This window comes from Pongo pygmaeus, chromosome 8 (genome assembly GCF_028885625.2).
Source record: "Pongo pygmaeus isolate AG05252 chromosome 8, NHGRI_mPonPyg2-v2.0_pri, whole genome shotgun sequence".
NCBI classification, from domain to species: domain Eukaryota; kingdom Metazoa; phylum Chordata; class Mammalia; order Primates; family Hominidae; genus Pongo; species Pongo pygmaeus.
The window spans coordinates 46,969,475-46,986,264 of record NC_072381.2 but is presented as its reverse complement, the minus strand read 5'-3'; the positions used below and the strand labels follow the sequence as shown (position 1 = coordinate 46,986,264).

At 38.2% G+C, this 16,790-nt stretch overlaps 1 long non-coding RNA gene across 1 annotated transcript; it reads right to left on the bottom strand.

Moving 5' to 3' along the window:
- Positions 1–3,904: 3,904 nt before the first annotated feature.
- On the bottom strand, positions 3,905–14,323 carry LOC129044986 (uncharacterized). Its single transcript, XR_008504877.1, has 4 exons — positions 14,147–14,323; positions 8,829–8,888; positions 8,155–8,395; positions 3,905–5,978 (listed from the first exon to the last, which is right to left on the bottom strand). It is a non-coding gene; the product is annotated as an uncharacterized LOC129044986 (long non-coding RNA).
- Between the last annotated feature and the right edge of the window lie 2,467 nt (positions 14,324–16,790).

Genomic DNA, 16,790 nt, shown 5'->3' with positions numbered 1-16,790 from the left:
GTAATAATGTGTATGCTGTTTTTAAAAGAACACATAATCTTTTGATTCTATTATTACTGATTTAATTGTATATTACCTAAGATCTTTACTTAATTGCTTGTACTTAATTGCACTTGATTATAATTGCATTTAATTCTACTGTAATGATTTGATTTTGGTGACATTTACTTTTTAGTAATGTTTAATTGAATAAATAAATAAATAAATAGGCATCACTTCCAAAAGACGGAGTAATGTCGGTAGAAAGTAATAAAATAATAAATTTTTGCTTTGTCACACCAGAAGTTAGATACTACAGATTTCAAAATGATCCTACGACTTGTATCCCAGATTCCTAAATGTATTTACATATATATAAATATCAATGAAATCAAATGTTTTATTGCACATTGTATGAGATTTAAAGTCAACATAATTTCTTCATTTTGGTAAAAGAAATGAGTAAGCGTGCTTACCAACCGACACACAAAAATAATCGAATAGCTGGAATAAGGTCCAAAACACCAGGGAAGGACCTTTGGTCACTTCCCAGTGCACAGAGCTCTGGCACAAGGAGAGAGCTTTATCGCAGCTCTGTGGGCACCTGCACTATGGCTTTCTAGCCTGGGACCTTCTCATCCCTCCCTCTCTCTGTGTTGAGCTTTGCAACTGAGTCATGAATGGACAGGTTTTCACCTGGTACCAAAGCATTTTGAGAGTAGCAGTGTCTTGAGTCTAGTGAGTAGACATCAGCCCATCCGACAGAACTCTACTTTTCTATTTTTATTTATGATAGACTCAGTCTTTTTTTCTTTCTTGAGACAGGGTCTTGCTCTGTCACCCAGGCTGGAGTGCAGTGGTGCGATCTCAGCTTACTGCAACCTCCACCTCCCAGGTTCAAGTGATTCTCCTTACTCAACCTCCCTAGAAGCTGGGATTACAGGTATGTATCATCATGCCCAGCTAATTTTTGTATTTTTGGTAGAGATGGGATTTCACCATGTTGCCCAGGCTAGTTTTGAACTCCTGAGCTCAGGTGAGCCACCTGCTTTAGCCTCCCAAAGTGCTGGGATTACTGGAGTGAGCCACTGTGCCCAGCCAATAGACTCAGTCTTGATTTAAGTTTTTAAAGTCAACATTTAATGGTAATTCAGTTACACTAAGAGATACACTAAGGATATATTTGACATTGCACCTCTTCTATTTCTTTGTGGAGTCACTGTTCATGCAAGTATGGTTATGGCCATTGCTTTCTCCCTGTCTTTCATGAAGCTTGTTATGACTGCAGTTAACATCAGACTTAAACAAAAGTCTTTTGATTTCACAACCTATTGTTGGCAACCTGAAACAGTAGCATCACTCTTATTTCTCTCTACTTACCAACTCAACCATGTTCCATAACTATAGCCAGCCTTCTACTTCCCATATCTATCTGGCTATCTTCCCACCATATCTACTTCCATGCCACTCCTATTTCTCAGCCTTTAACATAGGTCCTTTTGTGAACATCTTTCGACATTGAAGGAAAGACATGAAGCAAGGGAGTTGGATTTGCAATTTAGAGTTTCAGAGATGGGGGAGTTGGAGGTATTGACAGAATTCAGGATGTGACTGTAAGTGGATGAGTGACAGTGGACATAAATGTTGCTAGAGTTGAGCAGATCAAGTATCTGTGTGGCTAAGTGATTGGACAGGTTAATTTCATTGGCATTGGCATTGTAAGTACATTTATTCCTGTCTGGTTTGTTTGTTGAAAATGCCAAAGAATATTTATTAATAATAGAAAAGTATTTTTCGATAATACTTTTTTTTTAAAAAAAAAGAAGTATTAAAAAGCTCCGTTATCATCTAGCAAAACATGGCTCATAAATTGTCTCATGCCATTGACCTTGTTTCTCAAATGCATCTAAATCCTGAAGAAATGTGATGAATGAATGCTCCCAGAGTTGTGCAAAGATATATCTGCTTAGTCTTTTAAATATACCAAGATCATAGCTCTGCATCATTCTGCTGTACTGAACGCTCAGTGGGAAGCTGTAACTGCTAGCATACTTACATGCTTATCGAAGTGCTGGATATTTATTCATGCTTCTGTGACGTTCTGCTCCATGCACCATGTGCCATAATCATTTGGTTGGCTTTCAGAAAGAATGAAATTTCCAACAAGAATAGATAGATGGTCTGGCAAATTAAAAAGTGTCACACCTGGTAGCTGCCTCGACAGCAAATTGAGAATTCATTTGCTGGAAAAGAAAATGAGGATCATAACAGATGAAAGGAAATTGAGACAAATTACAGAGAAGTTGACTTTAAAAGATGATTTGTGTCCATTGAATGCATCTCCTTCACGAGAGCATAGATTGATTTAACTGTGTTTGCTGACAGCCTGTGGGGGCAACATCTACATCCATGAAGCTGATTCTGCTGGGTATGTGACCTCCCCCAACCACTCTGATAATTACCACCCCCCCACGCTGATTGCATTTGGATCTTAGTGGCTCCACCGGAAACACGCATATGGCTGCAATTTGAAGGTCAATTCGATATTGAAGTAACACCCAAGTATGTCACTTTCATTTTCATTTTTTTCGTACCCGAAGTTAGTATTTTTTAACTGTCATGTCTCAGAACAATTCATTTCTTTCAGTAGCACATACTGCAAGCAAATCTAGGGAAAAAGGGAAATGCTTAATAACTCAGGCCTGAAAACACAGTCTGCCAGCAACTCTCCCATCAGCTGAGCGGGTTATGTACATGGATACTGTCCCTTGTGACCCTAGACACTTCCTGCAAGGGACGCTGAGGGTGGCTACTTGAGATTGTTGTTTATCCATTCTTCCTCCCACAGGAAATATGTCATGTTTCTGAGAGATGAATATTTATTTTCCCAGCCTCTTATTCAGTGTCACAAGTGATAAAATGTCTGTTTAACAAATGGGAATTTGTGTGGTGTGTCACCAGCGGTCACCAGTGTCAGAACAGTACTAAAGCACGTACAGTATAATTTCTCAGTCTTTATTTAATAAGAGTTCTGAAAGTATTACAAAACAGAGAGTAAGTCTTACTATGTTGAAGAGAAAGTAAAAATACATAGATTGTAAAAAACCATTTTCCTCTTTCCTTTAACAAAAGTGTGTATACGTTTGCATGAATGCAGCTGTGGTGCAAAACTTAGATATAAGAGCTTTTGTTGCTCTTTCTGGCACTGGACTTAATACTACACTTCCACTCATGGAGCATTAATTAGCCGATGTAACCTCCTCAAGAAACGCTAGATACATGCTTGTCTACTCTTATGGACCCAGAAAATTCCAGTTGGGACTCTCCGTTAGTCCCAATTACAGAGCTGTTAGAGAATTTATCTTTGTCATGTGAAATGTACCAAATCATTGTGTGGAACAAAATACTTGTTGTTTTTTGAAATTCATAGGGATTAATTTGAAAACAACATTTATATTTGTAAAACCAATACAGAATATGGAAGGGAAGTAATTATTCTTCAATGTAGAACATGTAAAACCTGTCTTTTTGAGCTGCTAATGAAATAATGTATTATTAGGAAAAAATCATACAGCATTTTAATGTGACACATGGCTTATGCTGATTCTATCATAGTCTTTTATGCTAAGAAATGATGATTTAATAACATCTTCAAAGAAAGTAAGTGAAGTTGTCATTATCAAAATAAGTCAAGGCAATTGACCATGTAAATTTAACATAATTTTGTTTCCAATTTAGCTGTACTTCTAACTAACTCTAGTTGTGGGATGGAGTGGATTCAGATGCACCAATACTGTCCAAATTTTGTGGGACATCTTTGCCCAGCAGTCAGTGGTCGTCAGGAGAGGTTATGTATTTGAGATTTCGATCTGACAACAGCCCCACTCATGTGGGATTCAAGGCCAAGTATTCTATAGGTAATATATATTTTTTAACTTTTATTTTAGGTTCAGGGGTACATGTGCAGGTTTGTTATATAGGTAAACTCGTGCCATGGGGGTCATTGTAAAGATTATTTCATCACCCAGGTACTAAGCCTAGTATCTAATAGTTATTTTTTCTGCTCCTCTCCCTTCTCCCACCCTCCACCCTATCAAATGAAAAAAAATTCCATGCTCATAGATAGGAAGAATTAGTATTATTAAAGTGGCCATACTGCTTCCCCAAATTTACAGATTCAATGCTATTCCTATGAAACTACCATGACATTCTTCACAGAACTAGAAAAAACTATTTTAAAACTCATATGGACCCGAGAAAGAACCCAAATAATCAAGGCAATCCTAAACTAAAAGAACAAAGCTAGAGGCATCACAATACCTGACTTGAAACTATACTACAGGGGTACAGTAACCAAAACAGCATGGTACTGGTACAAAAATAGACACATAGACCAATAAAATGGAATAGAGAGCTTAGAAATAGGGCCTCACACCTACAGGCATCTGATCTTCAACAAAGCTGACAAAAGCAAGCAATGGGGAAAAGACTCCCTATCCAATAAATGATGCTGGGAGAACTGGCTAGCAATATGTGGAAGATTGAAACTGGACCCCTTCCTTATACCATATACAAAAATCAATTCAAGATATACTGAAGACTTAACTGTAAAACACAAAACTATAAAAACCCTGGAAAACATTTTTATATTAAATAAAAGAGTTGTTACAGAATGAATATGTTAAAACTTTTTTTAAAACCATGACTTTTTAAAAAGTCATTCTATCTGCCTAACTTAAAAAATATTTTAATGCTAGAAATAAGTAAAGAGTGTAAATGTTTAAAATCACAGTCATCAACTTTAATTTCTCTTTTAATTTTTATTTTAAAATGTAATCTTAGTAAACTTGAATATTTTATGTTTTTTCTAACTTATTTGTGAAGAAATATGTGTAGTTAAATCAAACTCTTGTTTCTTCTGCTTACTATGAAATTCAGTAATTCTCTCTTATCCATGGTTTCATGTTCCATGGTTTCAACACCCTTGGTAAACAGAGGCCCAAAAAATAGGTGAGTACAGTACACCAAGATATTTTGAGAGACCACATTTACATAACTTTTCTTATAGTATACTGTTATGATTGTTCTATTTTATTATTAGTTATTGTTGTTAATCTCTTACTATGTTTAATTGATAAAGTAAGCTTTATCATAGGTACATATATGTAGAAAAAAATTGTCTATATGTCTATATAGGGTTTGGTACTATCCGAGGTTTTAGGCACTCACTGGGGGGACTTGGAATGTATCCCCCAAGGAAAAGGAAGAACTACAGTATGTTTATTACTTTAAGTAATAAAACTATTTAAGAACCAGATAACTATATTTAGAACAATGTCTTTGAATTCCTCATCATATATAAAATGATTAAGCTTTTTTTTTTCTCTGAGTCTCTAGTGCCAAATCAGTCACTGGATAAAAAGCAAATATGTCGCTTCAGGATTTTGATTTCCTTACTTAAAAACTGAGCAGTAACTTTGCTTGTTGAAGATTCACTATAGTATGGTCACAATAGCACATAATTTAGTATCTAATAGGTCTAGACACAAACCAAACAAATATTTAATATAGCAAAAGTTCAGAAAGCCTAGTTGTAACAGTATTTAACTACACCGTAGATCATGTTATATCCCTGGTCAAGCTGTATATAATTCAATTAGCTACCACATCCAGCTAATAAGACATAATTGAATAGTAATTTTCAAGGCCCTGAGATATCAGTTACTGTAGTGAACAGTTTAGTTGGTAGTAAAACTAGAAATGGCAGGTGTCCCCCCTTCCAGCTGAGCTTGGGTTCAGTCTTTAGAATCAACACAAGGTTCTAGGCAGGTCAGATGAGTCTACCAGTTTATTCTTGAGATGAAACTTGCTTGCAACTGACAGCTCTTACATAGTGTCCCGAAAGAATTAATGTGACATTACAGAATATGCCATTTCGTTGTCATCTTGTTTCCCATTATTGGATTGGACTTGTGGTATCACTTCTGTTTACATCAACCCTAGAATTCAAATAATGAGGAAAGCACTAACCATTTTCAGAATTTTAAAAACTTCAATTCATAGTCACTTGGCACCTAAAAGTTTTCACATGTGCTGGTGAAATGAAAAAAACACAATTTGTAATAGAATCCTTTCTTTCTTTTCTTTCTTTCTTTCTTTCTTTCTTTCTTTCTTTCTTTCTTTCTTTCTTTCTTTTTCTTTTTTTCCTTTTATTTTTCAGCTCAGTGTGGGGGAAGAGTAATAGGGCAAAATGGTGTTGTTGAAAGCATTGGCCATCTAACGTTTCCATATAGAGACAACTTATTCTGTGATTGGCATCTCCAGGGGCTCTCCAGACACTATCTCACCATCTCTTTTGAAGATTTTAACTTTCAGAATTCCTCTGACTGTGAAAAAGACTTTGTGGAGATGTGGGACTATCATACTTCTGGTTAGTGAAATATATCTGCTCTCTTTGGGGTGTTTATTTTCGCATGTACTTATTCAGCCTCTGAAGTTTCTTCACTTCCAAGAAAGGCAAAGCCTGTCTATACTCTGCAAAGAAGTGCAGATTAATGCGCTTTGGGCAGTACCAGCGATTCTCTCCCTCAATTCTACCATTAACAATGGATGTCCAGAGCCCAGGTGTCATATAGTCTACCCTGGAGGCCACTTGGGGGGAGCAACGGTAGTGGGAAGACACCCTGTTGCTGCTGAGACATCCCATTGCCACATGCCGTTATTTGAGGGATGTTCTGTAGCTCGAGGCAGGGAGAGGGTCATGCATGTCTCCTGGCAGTAGCATAAGGCAGATATTTGTCACTCTGTTGTCTCAGACCACTTTTTCAACCAAAAAACTAGCCTTCCTCATTATCCTGAGATATCCTTCCCCTAACTGGTTGCATTTTTTTCACTTCTTCATATACTTGAATATGTTAATTTTCATTCATGTTTTCCTGTTTTCTTGACAGAGATTAACATTTCTTCATGGGCAAGGTCTTGTTTTTTATTATTTTCTTTGTACACGCAGGACACCTCGAATAGAGGTTAAAACAAATCAATCACCTGGACATATATATTTAATTATTTGTCTCTTACAGGAAACATCTTGGGCAGATACTGTGCGAACACCATTCCTGACAGCATAGACACTTCTAGCAATACTGCCATGGTCAGGTTTGTCATAGACGGCTCTCTGACTGCCTCAGGATTCAGACTGCGATTTGAATCCAGCATAGACGGTGATTTCATTGATTCATTCAAAACAACATTGAGCACCTGCATTGGACAGACACTATGCTAGGCACTGGTGTTACAATAGTTTGAAAAACAAAACAAAACATGACCCCTATCTTCTTGGACCTTAATCAAAAAGTCACACTGATAAACAAAAAGTTACAGGTGTGATCAATGCTATAAGGGAAAATAACTAGTATCACGAGTGATATAATAGGAGGATGAGAGTTATACTGCAATGCCTGCCTTAAGAAAGTCCTGTAGTTACTCAGAATTTGCCTTACTGCAAATCCAACAAACTCAGATGAAATAAAGATCTTGTTTGGAAAAACTGGATACCTACATTAACCTTCTGATTTTCCTGATTTTTTTTTTTTTGTAAAGATGGGGTCTTGCCTTGGCCTCTCAAAGTGCTGGGGTTACAGGCGTGAGCCACCCTCCTGGCTGATTTCCCTGATTCTTTTTTTTTTTTTGAGATGGAATCTCTGTCACCCAGGCTGGAGTGCAATGGAGTGCTGTTGGCTCACTGCAACCTCCGCCTCCTGGGTTCAAGTGATTCTCCTGCCTCCGCTTCCTGAGTAGCTGGGATTACAGGTGCCCGACACCATGCTCGGCTAATTTTTGTATTTTTAGTAGAGTCAGGGTTTTACCATGTTGGTCAGGCTGGTCTTGAACTCCTGACCTTGTGATCTGCCTGCCTTGGGCTCCCAAAGTGTTGGGATTACAGGCGTGAGCCACTGCACCCGACCCGATTTTCCTGATTGTTAAGTTCATTATATTCATTGGTCTCTCATATTTCTTGGGCCATGATGATAATTAAATTGCTGTCTGTGGACTATCATCCATGGAAGCCACGGTTAAATATTAATAGAGATAGGAAGTGAATGTATATGTTCACTGAAATCCTCACGCACATAAATACGGAGAATAATTTTGTCTAGAAGGATAATTTTTAAATACCTGAATTTTGAGAGCTTTCCTGATGGAAGGAGACATTTTGATTTGATTGGAAGTTTTCTTGGCTTTTTTCCCCCACATCAGAGTGTGATGGGGATCTTCAGGGCTCTGCTGGAACATCTACTTCTCCCAACTACCCGAACCTAAATCCTCATGGCCGGATCTACGAGTGGAGAATCACCGCCCCAGAAGGAAGGCAGATCACCCTAACGTTTAGCAACCTGAGGCTGGCCACGAATCCGTCCTGCAACAGTGAGCAGGTGGATAGTAAGTGTTCCCTGTGGCCTGAGATGTTATATTCCATCATTTAAGGAGTTTACTGACCCATAAATCATAGTCAGAAAACTAGGTCAGGAAAATTGCCATCTATGCAACTATAACTCAGACAAATTCTAAGTATTGTTGAGAGAACAAAACACAGTAAACTGTCAAAATAATTGTAAAAGTTGTTTTAAGAGACTATCAGCTATCACTCCGTGCATTAGGGTCATAGATAGAATAAATATTAAGAGTGAATGATAATGACAAATGGCAAAGCTGGAGAGGCTGTGGGAAGCTAAGCCTACAGCAGCACATAGATGAATGGGACCGGAGTCACAGCACAAGCCACCACCGAAAGTTCTGAGCAGATGGGTTGTCCTGCATAATGACCGCTCTCTCCAGGGGTGCAGAACTACCTGACCTTCACGTCGCCAACCTCCAGTGGTTTCAGATGTGCCCTCAGCACTCTCAGCTTCCTGCAGTGAAAGAAAGCAAATGAGATCCCTGAGTGTGAATAACAAATAGATTGGTAACTGTGAAGTGCTATACATACATATGTGTGTGTAGATAGGTAGATTGGATTAATATTAGTACATTTCTCCACCCAACTTGCCCCTTCTGCAGTATATGCTATCTCAGTAAATAATTCCAAACTTCTGGTGGCTAAGGTCAAAAATCTTGATGTCTGTTTTGGAATACTTCCTCTCACACCCTACATGGCATCTATAAGCAAGTCCCGTTGGATGTCTCTTTAAAAATATCCACAAAATGAAGAATTCATGTCCTTTGTAGGGACATGGATGAAACTGGAAACCATCATTCTCAGCAAACTATCGCGAAGACAAAAAACCAAACACCGCACGTTCTCACTCATAGGTGGGAATTGAACAATGAGAACACATGGACACAGGAAGGGGAACATCACACTTCGGGGACTGTTGTTGGGTGGGGGGAGGGGGGAGGGATAGCATTAGGAGATATACCTAATGCTAAATGACGAGTTAATGGGTGCAGCACACCAACATGGCACATGTATACATATGTAACAAACCTGCACATTGTGCACATGTACCCTAAAACTTAAAGTATTATAATAATAATAAAATAAAATAAATCTACAAACTACTTATTATATCTACTATTACCATCCCCAGCATTCACTTGGATTATTTTAGTAAGTTCCACCTGGTCCCCCTGCCTCCATTCTCAACTCCCTTCATTCTCAACACAGCAGCATGTGATGGTTTTAAACCTCAATCAGATCATGTTGCTCCCTTTGAAAATCCTCTAATGGCTTCTCATCTCACTCAGAGGAAAATCCCAAATTGCACCTGTGGCCCACCTGGCCAACATTATCTGCTGCCCCTCCCTCTTCTACCTATCTGCCTTATCTCAAACTCCCCTATTCTGTGCTCGCTGGGGTCCAGCCACCTGGCCTCCGTTCCGTTCCTTGAATGTGCTGAGATGCTCCCTGTCCAGCTGTTGCCTTCATCTGGAATGCCCCTGCTCAGATGGCAGCCTGCTCCACACCCTCACTTCATTCAGGTCTCTGCTTGAATGCCTTTTAATCCATACGGTGTGAGTACCTTATGTCACAGACCCCACCCTGGCCTGCCACTTCTCTGCCATGTTGTTTTACAGCACTTTACACCTGCTGCCATACATCATTTTGATTTGTTCATCAGTTTATTGTCTGCTTCCCCCACTAGAATGTAAGCTCCTTGAGGTCAAGCCATAGTTTCATTCACTGCCGGGGACTCACTGAATCCCCCAATGCCTGTATATAACAGAGATAAATAATTGTTGAATGAATGGATAGTAGAGGTACTATCATTATCCCTTTAATAAGAAGCCACTTTTGTTTTCAGTTTAATTGTCTTCTGTTGGGTAGTCAATTTCAAAAATATGAAATATATTTGTATCTTATGACCACTTTGTATTGCCCTAAAATGATCTCCTTCAACCTTCAGATTTTATTTCCAAGTTCTAATATCTGAAGGACTGAACTGTTGTCTTTCAGATCTTGAAAATAAGAAACCAAGTGTGTTTTCTTTTATTTGAGAGCTAGGAAATTTTGGACTAAGGTTGTTTATTATAAAGAAACTTTGTTTCCTATTATTGATTAAATATATATAAACAAAGATGAAGTAGAAAAAATACTAACTACTCCAACTATACCATATTTTGATGCATTTTCTCATCTCTTCTGGGCAAAGCATATTTTATGTACTTGTAATCATGTGATATAAATCCACTTGAATTCTAATTTTAGTCTATTTTTCTGGTTATAAATATAATGGATGCTTATTGAGCAATATTTGGAGAGTTCAGAAAATAAAAAATATAAAGATATTTTTAATTCTACTCATCTATTACTAAAATTTTGATGTATAAGTGAACAGTTGTTTTTTACCTTTGAAATTATTTTCATAGTTTAAATCATACTGAATATAATGATTATTAGGAATTTTACAAGCAGAGTATTCACATGTCCTTTAGGAAAGAGAATATGAACATCCATAGTTTTAGAACTCAAATAAAGATAAAAGTTATAGCCACAACCACAAATTCCAAAGCAGATCTTACTTGTCATCTCCCTATCCCTTAATTATCAACTTATAACTCTTGCAGCTACTGCTGGTGGGTTTTACGTCGTTATTTCTATATAATATTCCTATTCTACTACTCATTGCTTTTTTTGGACATTATCTATCCACATCCTACTCTGGAAGATGAGAATTAGCCCTCTGCCACCGCAAATGCACATGGAGTATGCACAGTTTATATACTTTCCCAAATGTCTCCCAAAATACATATGTCACAGCTTTTGCTTAAATTGTCATTTAGTTGACATTACTATGATTACGTAAACACCATTCACAACTGAGCCAAGTAGTGTAGTATGGCAACATTTGCTTTTGTTTTCCCAAGGAATAATAATAATTGTGTCCTCTTGTCCTCTTTACATTTTCTTGGGTTTTAAGCACTGATCACTAATTCTTCCACACCCTTTCCACCCTGGGTGTGCATCTTCACCTTCTGTAGTAAAACATATCAGTTCCATTTCTTTTCCTCAGTAATATCCTTCCTTGAGCCTTTGTCCATCAGCTGCAAGCCTGGATGCTAGCTGTCATTTCAGAATTTCCCTTTGCCAGCAGATTTGCAAGTTCCTTCATTCTGCTCCTGGGCTAGAAAGCTCGCTTTGTGATGCTATGCACGTCCCTTTCTTGGTTAATTTCCTCTTTTGGTGAGACATACCCTCTTGTAGCTCCCCAAGGAAATGGGCAAGGGCAATACATTTTTAAAGGAGTGATATACTTGAAATTATCTTTATTTTACCATCGTTCTTTGAAAAATATATATTTAAATATTTTACATGTTTACTATATTAATATATACATGAATATATTAATAGTAATTTTGAAGTTTTGTGTTGCTTATTTGGGGTCAGTTTTCTTCATGTTCCTATCTCCTGTTTACTCATATTGGTCTCTGCCTTTTACATTAGTCAATTCCCTAAATGTCTGCTGATCCTTGGCTGTTCATTCATATTTAAGAATGAATTACCGAAAGGATGACTGGCATCTCTGTATGCATGAGGGTGCCCTGACTCTTTAAATAAGGAAACCTACAAATCTACAAATGTCATATCCACAAGTCATTTCTGTTGGGGAGGTTAAAACTCCAGCAAGGAATCACTTTCGGAATTAATTTTTTTCTGAATCTTTAGTATAACGTCCACATTCCTTTTTCTGAAATATATTTTTATATGTTCAATGTTTATTTTGGTTCCTCTTTACTCTGCTCCAAACAAGGGCATGTGGGTCGGCCTTTGCCACCCCTCTACTTGATTGAGAACTTGCCAAAAAGAGGAAGAAGAAAGACGAAAGGGGGAGAAGAAGGAGAAGGAGGATGAGAAGGAAGAGGAGAAGGAGGAGAAGAAAAAGAGGGAGAAGGAGAGGGAGAAAGAGACAGAGGCAGAAGGGAAGGAGTAAAAAGAAGAAGAAGGAGAAAAGAGGAAAAGGATAAGAAGAGAAGGAGAAAGAGAAGGAGGAGGAGATTGAGAAGGAGAGGGAGAAAGAGAAAAGAAGAAGGATAAGAAAGAAAAAAAAGAGTAAAGAAGAAAGAAGATCTGCCAGTGCAGAAGCAGCGTTAACTTTCATTGCCCTGCTTTGTGGCTAATGCCTTATCCAGCTGGTCTGAGCCTGAAATTTTTCCAAACCCACCTGCCTATCTGACTGTCTGTACAGACAGAGAAAATGCAAAGCTATGCCACCCGGTGTGTCCTACAATATGACCTGTATCTGATTTTGTCCCTGTTCATAGCAAATTTTATAGCCTGTCCTAAATCTCACGTGCCTACTTCCCATCCATTTGTATTCTGAGAGTTGTAGTTTCTGAGTACAAAAGGGATTAGAGGACAATGATGGGAATTGCATTCTTCTTGCTTCTAACAGCAGAAGTCCATGTAATAAATGGATGACTATAACATGTTTAGTCATTGTGATTCTACGCCAAAGGCAGACTCAGAGGCAGGATAACAGCCATTGATCATGGTTTCCAACATGTCCCGTTAACCTTATAGTTGGTTCTAATCCCTTTTGATTTTGGCAATGTGATGCCCATTCCTGTTTTCAGCATTATAGAAATATTTGTCCTCATCTATTTCTTTATACACTACTTCATGGTTTGGCATCAGAGGGATTGTTTGAATCCCAGTTCTATTATTATTAATTATTTGAACTTCAGCAAATTACATCATCATTCTGAATTCTGGTATCTTAATCTGGAACACAGGGATACTATTATCTGCTTGGGAGGGTGTTGTGCTGATTGGATAAGACAGACTAAGTAGATGATGAGCAAGACTGGCATTTTTGTCTGCTCAGTAAATGATAGCAAACTCTTCTTCTGATTGCGTGAGCTGGAAGACACTTTAGACAAGAAGCCCCCAGAGAGCTAAATTTAATTAATTATAGTAAATTTTAAAAGCTGACATGTTTTGTTGTGGAGAGCATTCTCCTACTGCGTAACTTTTAGTGCCATAGTCTGAGTCATTATTTCTAATCTTGAGTCATTCAAATCCTTTTAAACACTGGAATATCAATCACTCAATCAATGAATTATTGTTTAGTTATTTCATCTAAATTTTTTTTATTTTATACAGCATTGGAACAATTTGCCAATTATTGTAACTATGTGAATAACTACAGTTATTATTTAATATTTTGGAGTCAATAATAATCCATTCTTAAAAATTCAAATGAGAAAATTGAAGCTTTGAATCCATAACTAACGAGGAAAGAACTATTATGTTGAATTGCATATGGAGATTGATTTTTCAAATTACTTTTCAAGGTATTTAAAAATATCTGCTTGCTGGGCATGGTGGCTCACACCTATAATCCCAGCACTTTAGGAGGCCGAGGCAGGTGGATCACCTGAGGTCAGGAGTTCGAGACCAGCCTGACCAACATGGTGAAACCCCATCTCTACTAAAAATACAAAATTAGCTGGGCACAGTGGTGCATGCCTGTAATCCCAGCTACTTGGGAGGGTGAGGCAGGAGAATCGCTTGAACCTGGGAGGCAGAAGTTGCAGTGAGCTGAGCTGAGATCATGCCACTGTACTCCAGCCTGGGAAACGAGCAAAACCGCATCTCAATAAATAAATAAATATTAAAACAAATAAAAATATCTGCTTTATTATATACATCAAATCATCAGAAACTAACCTTTAAGCTTCCTTTACAAATAACAAAAGTCCTGATGCATTGTTAAGAAAAACTGCCCACCAGTGAGCTCTGCACAACATATTGTAAGCATGATGGCTTATCTTCTTTACATTGGGAGCTCAGTTTCCAGTTCCAAAATGTATAGCAGCTTTTAATCTGTCACCACATGGCAGGAAGGCACTACTGCAATACTTTCATTCTAGTGAAATCACCCTGAGGTCACAAAATGTGTTCAGGATAACATAGTGGCTTGTGGCACTGGGATAGAAACCTGCATTGTTAGGTCATTCATTTTAGGGCAGGGTTCCCATAGAAGGAAGTGGGTCTGGGCTAGGAATATCACCTCCTAGGAAATATGCAGTAAGATGGATTGTGTGTCTAAAGGTTAAACTCTTTTTCCAACAGGTATTCTATGGCATTAGAAGTAACTTACCCCAGCTAGAGAAACTGTGTAGTAGTGTGAATGTAAGCAGTGAGATTAAATCTTCAGGGAACACAGTGAAAGTCATTTTTTTCACGGATGGATCCAGGCCACATGGAGGCTTCACTGCTTCTTATACCTCTGGTGAAGATGCAGATAATGTGGGATGTTGTAAATGTACTTCATTTTAATCAGGTGCACTGCAGATGCCCCCCAGCTACTGCCAATGGCAGCAGAGCCATCCATTTTCCCTTTAGTGATCAAAGTTCACTTGGAATCTTTGACATAAGACAAACACATATAAGCAGATCAAAAACTTACTGCAGACAGAAAAAAGCTTTCTGATTTCAGGAAGAAACTGCTGTGGTAAACTCTTAATGCCATTAGATGAGCTTCTTGCACAGTTTCAGACGTGTTACCATAAGGATTGGTGAACTGTTCCATAGTCCTTGGTCAATTATTTGGTGCTGAAAGAAACCATCTACCTCCTAGAAGGTAACTTAGTTTCGGAGAGTAATTAATTTTGCTTGGGACAGAACAGGCTTTATTGTTTCTGGTCATCTATTCACACACGTTTTCAGCAAAAATAAATGGGAGGTTTGATTTGATATAAAATATTCCAAAATTAAGCAAGATATGGCCTCTAATTGTAAATATCCTCCTATTTCCTGGATTGGTGCTATTATCCAAGGGTTTTAAAATTTAGAAGTGGGAGTGAATATTAAAAAAAACCCACTAAGTTATTTCATTGGTACAAGAAGCGTCTGTTCCTTTATTAAAAGGGGGCAAATTCATTGGTAGGTCAATATCCTATTATCTGTTTGATTTAAATTAAATTATTAGATCAAGTGGAGAATTGCTAATCAAGCCATTAGGACCTGCCACCATTATATTTGGGTATTCCTTTAAATTAAATATTAATGAGCAGTAGGCTTCAATATTTGGACATATTGATACAGAGCCAAACCCCAGCCACCTAATCTACACCAACAGGAAAATAGAGAAGTTGTCGATTTTTGCACATTTTTCCTTTATAAACGTGCAGAAACTTCCATAATTTGCACGCCTTTTACCCATAATCCTGATTGCATCTAGAAAAACAAATCAAAGCAGTAATGTTGATGTTGTAGTTACTGTTGCTGTATTGTTTATATCTTCTGTTGTGGCCTGAATCTTACTACTACTTTCTGTTGCCTTCTGTTTTCTTAGTGTGTGGTGGGTCTCTTCCAAATACTCCTGAAGGAAAATTTACTTCTCCTGGCTATGATGGAGTCAGGAATTACTCGAGAAACCTAAACTGTGAATGGACTCTCAGCAATCCAAATCAGGAAAATTCATCTATTTATATTCATTTTGAAGATTTTTACCTAGAAAGTCACCAAGACTGTCAATTTGATTTCCTTGAGTTTCGAGTGGGTGAGTTCTAAGAACACATTCTCCCATTTATCTACAATATTCCTTTTATCTTTTTGTTGTTGTGGCTATTGTTGTTGTTGTTGTTTTGAGACAGGAGCTCACTCTCTTGCCCAGACTGGAGTGCAGTGGTGTGATCATAGCTCACTGCAGCCTCAACCTCCCAGGCTCAGGTGATCCTCCTGCCTCAGTCTCCCAAGTAGCTTGGACTACAGGCATGCACCACCATGTACAACTAATTTTTTAAATTTTTTGTAGAGATGGGCTCTCCCTATGTTGTCCAGGCTGGCCTCGAACTCGTGGCCTCAAGTGATCCTTCCTCCTTGGCCTCCCAAAGTGCTGGGTTTGCAGGCATGAGCCACCATGCCTGGCCTACAATATTCTTATGCTTGGAGACCACCAACAATGAAGGGAGTCAAATGGCTCTAACATAGGTACATATGGTCCAAAAGAACTCTGATCAAACAAAGCCATAATTCTGTGTATGCCCAGCTGAGGAAAACGAACCCCAGGAACAGTGAGTGAGGCAGATCACCGTACAACTAGACCCTGTGTTACAGTCGCTTGGTTTCCTGCCATGTGAGACCTCCCCAAGGGAGAGTCCACTACTATCAAGACTCCTTTCCAAGGACACTGGGAATTAGCATGCTCAGCACGTGTTGGCACTTTCCTGAACTTCCAGGATTTATAAAGGGGCTGTGAAATTCTACTGAGGCCTTAGGAGTTAAAAGAAGTTTTGCAATGTACCAGATGGAGAAACACATGTAAGCTATTTGGGGAAATAACCCCAAAGCAGTCATTTGTCTTTGT